The sequence below is a fragment of the Sinocyclocheilus grahami genome, unplaced genomic scaffold, assembly GCF_001515645.1.
Source record: "Sinocyclocheilus grahami isolate Dianchi unplaced genomic scaffold, SAMN03320097.WGS_v1.1 scaffold291.1, whole genome shotgun sequence".
Taxonomy (NCBI): domain Eukaryota; kingdom Metazoa; phylum Chordata; class Actinopteri; order Cypriniformes; family Cyprinidae; genus Sinocyclocheilus; species Sinocyclocheilus grahami.
In genome coordinates this window covers 781228-786623 of record NW_015505470.1, presented here as the reverse complement: position 1 = coordinate 786623, position 5396 = coordinate 781228, and the positions used below count along the sequence as shown (strand labels likewise).

General features: G+C 38.3%; 1 protein-coding gene across 1 annotated transcript in view; it reads right to left on the bottom strand.

The window, feature by feature from the left end:
- Nucleotides 1-5396, bottom strand: part of LOC107600786 (cell surface glycoprotein MUC18-like) — a 75182-nt gene that overhangs the window by 32646 nt on the left and 37140 nt on the right. The gene's annotated exons all lie outside the window — the stretch shown is intronic.

Sequence of the window (5396 nt, the reverse complement as noted above, 5' to 3'; positions counted from 1 at the left end):
GCTCCCTTTACACAGAGTGCATGTGATTGCGAAATTGAAAGTGAAAGTAAACAGCGCAAACGCTCATTCAAAAATATTTAAATACACCACATCCTGAGAGCGGCTCCCTGATGCGCCAAAATTATATACAATATTAGAATGTTTAAAGGAGTGGACACGAAAATCGCGGGAGCGAAACACATGTTGGCAGCAATGGCAGCAATGGTCAGAGAATCAGCGGGAGTGAGATTAAGAAAACAGCCGAATCCCGGAGATTTTGGGCAATTAAGAAATCCTGGCCGGATGCATTTTTGTAGGTCCAAAAAGAGGACATGTCCGGGGAAAAGAGGATGTATGGTCACCCTAATTTATAATCTATTGCTAATCGATGTATTCTTTTTAAAATAGCATATGTAACATATTTTCTGCCTCATTCTGTGACAAGAAGCAACATAAGATCACAAAAGGAAGCATTTGACTGGTGTTGTGGAGTAAAAAGGTTATAATGTTCTCTTTTGTTGGACAACAGGTTTAGAAATGTGAATACAAGGGAGGTTTAGCTTTAGGCATTTTAATTTAAGCATGTTTAGCTTAGTTAACGGAAGGCTACCTGCTGCCATCAGAGCAAGTGTAATTACTGCATTCACGCGCTCCTCGGATGCTCTCATTTCCCGAGTTTTGCTTTTAAGTTGGAATGTGGAAACAAAATGGACACTCTCGAAACTACAAGGATGTGTTGGATTTGTATTATTAGTGCTTTCCGACTTGAGTTCACGTGCATTTTCTCAGTCGGGAAATTATTTTTCACGTGCGGTGCCAGTGATGATGCTGATTAGGCTACGTCTGTTTCGGAGAACCAGAAGACAAATATTTCAATCGATCGCTCAGGCATGGCACCATAATGAGGCACTGAAATCTGTGTTTGGATTCGGTTCTAGTACATACTGGTACCCAACTACGGTGGCCGAGAAGTGCTAAACAAATCACAATTCTGAAAACAAAATAACAAATTACAAACGCAAATGCAAGTCTAAAAAACAAAATAACAATTCAGAAAGCACAACAACAATTCAGAAAATATTATAACACGCTGACTGGACGAGACATCTGTCAATCAAAAAATACGAGTGTCTATTTACATTTAGTTAAAAGTAGCTGTAAAACATCAGCTCCAGTGGTGCAGATGGATAAGCGCTAGTCGTTGGCATTTTGACGCGATTGACCCGGGTGCGATCGTGCCTTTTGCCGAACTTTTTTTTCTCTCCTTTTCAAATCTCATATCACATCATAAAGGCATTTATTTGCAATAAAATTTAAGGAAATAATCAAAAAGTTGAAAATAAAGTATCATGCAACTCATCAGCTCCAGTGGTGCAGATGGTTAAGAGCATGTCGTCGGCTTTTTGACGCGATCGACCCGGGTTCGATCCCGCCTTTTGCCAAACTTTTTTTTTCTCCCTTTTCAAATCTCATATCACATCATAAAGGCATTTATTTGCAATAAAATTTAAGGAAATAATCAAAAAGTTGAAAATAAAGTATCGGGTAGGGTTAGGGTAGGTGTAGGTGTAGGTGTAGGGAGGGCTTTATTGTACCAATAAGGTGACATACATTTAATAATTAAAATTATAATTTATACTCAATACATTATTATTGCATACTGAAGTGCAGATAATTGCCACAATTTGCAACAAGTAGTATACTTGATAGTAGAAATCCTGCTATTTTAACATAGTGTAAATAGGTATTTGCACTTAGTGTAAATAGCATATTGCTAAAAAATACTGCTATTTTCACTTAGTGTAAATAGAATCCATTGCTAATACGAGATTTGAAAAGGGAGGAAAAAAAAGTTAGGCAAAAGGCGGGATCGAACTCGGGTCGATCGCATCAAAAAGCCAACGACACGCGCTTAACCATCTGCACCACTGGAGCTGATGAGTCACATCCACTTTTAACTAAATGTAAATAGACACAGTATTTTTTATTCCATAGTATTTGTTTTTTAGACTTGCATTTGCGTTTGTAATTTGTTATTTTGCTTTCAGAATTGTGATTTGTTTAGCACTTCTCGGCCACCGTACCCAACCCTAGTTGCCATATTCAAATAAAGGTTTAAAAATAAAAATTATAATAATTGCCACATTCAAATAACGATTTTAAAATGCAGGCTAAATGTCTCTAATTAAACAAGTAGCCTATATGTTCAGTTAATTGTCAGTTTATTACATGCGTGCTTCTCGTAAACAATTAGCAGGTATGCATATAAACAGCCTTTTAATTAACAGAGTAGAATAATCATTACTGATAGTAAGAATTTTAAAAAAAAAAAACAGACGCAAGGCCAGCTGTTACTTCGTGCCCAACTGGTTAATGAAAACAAAGATATAATCAAAGTTAAATTTGGAGTTGGAGTAACCTCCAAAACCAAAGGCGATACCTTTTTAAAAGGTCATTATCATCAAATGTTTCTAAAATGTTTATGTTCAGAGGCAGATTGCCGGCAACAGCCATTTTAGGATAGTTTGTGGCTTGGTCTTAGTGACTTAGGAGTCCTCTTCACTACTCCTAACGTTTCACAGATTTAGGAGCTAGTTTTAGAGCTAAAACGCTTTGTGAAATACTCTTAGAGTACAAATTTAGGACTGACACGCCCATTATTTTCAAGATTTTCTCCTAAATCAATGAGTTATGAGCTACTTTTAGCTTTAAGATGTTTTGTGAATACAGGCCCTGGACTATAGATCACACAGGTCATATGGAGCACTTTTATGGTTCTTTTTGCAAGACTGTGAATCACCATCCATTTGCATTGTATTTAAAAGAGCAGCTAAACTCATGCATTAGACAGAAAAAAAATTAAGTCATACAGGTTTGGAATGACATGAGGGTTGATTTAAATTTTTTGGCTGAACTATCCCTTCAACTCCATCTCTGGGTTGTGTTCTGTTCAGTTTTATGCTGACTGAGAACAGGCTGTTTTTCAACATGATGCCCACCCTCCCCCTCTGGTACTAATGTGTCACAACAGACCTCCCATATAGATCACATTAGTATGACTGGGCACCAAATGAACCTCTGTGATCGATCTGTTTTCTCAAAGATAACCTGCCTATTGAAGGATTCACTAATCTTGAACTATTTCAGTGTCAATAGCTGCTGTTTGATCTTGAAATCCGAGTAAAGTTGGCTAATCTATAGCTTCAGACGTTCTAAATCAAGGCTCTTTCACCTGTCTCTTTAAAGTTTGTTGAGTTGAGAATCCGTAAGCCTTGTGAGAGAAAGGTGAAGAGTACTGGAGAAAGGCAAGCGTGACCTGCTCTGTGACAGGGAGGGAATCACCAATCACACCCCACATGCACCTGGGATCAAAGAGGTCACACACAATAGCTGCGTCGCTACCTTAATATTAATTTAAGGTATTTAATTGGGTTAGTTAAAGTTAATAGGGTCCAAATTTCATTTGTTTTCAATAGAAGTCATACAGGTTTGGAATGACATACGGGTAAATAAATGATGACAGAATTTTCTGTTTTAAAGTTTAAGAAACAAAAGGAAAAAGTTTTTTCCTATGCACCTCTCTATTACCTGCAGGTCACTCTTAAAAATAAAGTTTCTTTATTGGCATCAATGGTTCCACAAAGAACCTTTACCATCCATGAAACCTTTTCATTCCACAAAAGGTTCTTTACAGTGGAAAAAGGTTCGTTAGATTACTAAAATGTTCTTCACACTAAGGGGCCGTTTACACAACAACGTTTTCAGCCAAAAACGGGAAACGTTTTATGCGTTTTGCCTGTTCGTTTACATGACAACGGCGTTTTGGGGACTGAATATGCATATGCATATTTTTGAAAACGATATATGTAAAGAAGTAAAGTATCCAAAAACAATATGTGTCAGACTGTGGGATATCATAGGCAGGAAAGGTTACAAAAATCAACCAAGGCATATTAGAAGCCAGGATGCTACACAAACACTGGACTTGGACATGTCTTACTGCCATCTTATGTTTCCCAGGTTTTGGTCAATGATCCAAAGTTCCTTTACACACACACAAACACAATCTCCACCAACACACATCTATTACACACCTGTATATTAATACACAACATAACATGAGTCAGATCTAAGGAACTTAAGGAACACACGTGCATGCACGTATGCACACATTGAGCTGTGTGGACTCCAGATCTGGTCTGTCTTGTGAAGCAAGAACTGGTACAAATCCTTCACGATGGAGCTTCCTGAGTGAGACGGCCATTCAGTGTCTGCCGCCTCCATCATCGGTCAAACACACAAATCCGTCAGATCAGATCCTCTAAACCCTGCTGAACAGTGCATCACAGCTCACATATTTACATGCACAAGCAAAAATCAAAGATTTATCATGTGCACAGTCACACAAACACTTTTAAAGCTGTCTTAAAAAAAAAAAAAAAAAAAGGTGACCATTGACATCTATTTTTATAGACCAAAAAAAAAAACATTGAGATACTTCTCAAATGTAGTACTGTAAATGATCACAGAATTTTATTTTTGGGTGAACTATGCCTTCTAAGATCTATGCAACATTTACAGTATTTCTGCTAGCAACAGGGCAGTTTGTCTCATTATCATTTTGAACTCCCGTGATAACAAGCAAGACTTAATGCAACACTAATTTGCTGTTTGTCATGACAAGTTTTGCACAAAATATTGCTGAGAGTGCTGTTTTTAGGTGAAATTATTCCCTCTGGTGCTGCATTCCTCCTCATGAATATTTCAGCAGCCTGTATGCAAGCTGAGCCCCCTTCAAGAGCTAAATTAATGTTTTATTTACAGACAACACACTGTAAATATGCTGCTGAATCAATATTCTCTCCACTGAGTGTCCAGCAAGACACAGTAGATTTATGGCGATATACATTTAGTGGAAATCGTGCATTCAAGCCAAAAACATTACAATGCAAACGTTTGGTGTAGGCATGGGCCGATTACCGGTTTCAAGGTATACCGCGATTTGAAAATGTCACGGTTTCAAAACCACTAATATTTTCCGTTATACCGTTCCTGTGGTATGCGCTGTTTTTCATGTCTCCTCAAAGACTGAAAGTGTAGGAATCCCTCACGACCCCTCTCCCTCCTATTGGTGCGAGCGAGCGAGCGAGCGGTCAGTCAGTCACATGTGTGTAGGATGGCCGAACTTAAGGAGCTTCCCCTGGAACTTATGCGATCGCCCGTTTTTTGTCTTATTGCAAGCAACTCGTCTCTGTTCTGGACTTGCACAAACTGCTTTGCAATGCAATCGTTTTCCAAAATGTAATTTATGTGAAAATATGAAGTCTGTAAACGCCCGTTAACACAGGCCAGAGACGCTGAAGATGGACACACAGAGAAAAATTCTGTAGCAGGCAGATCACTCACTGTTCATGATG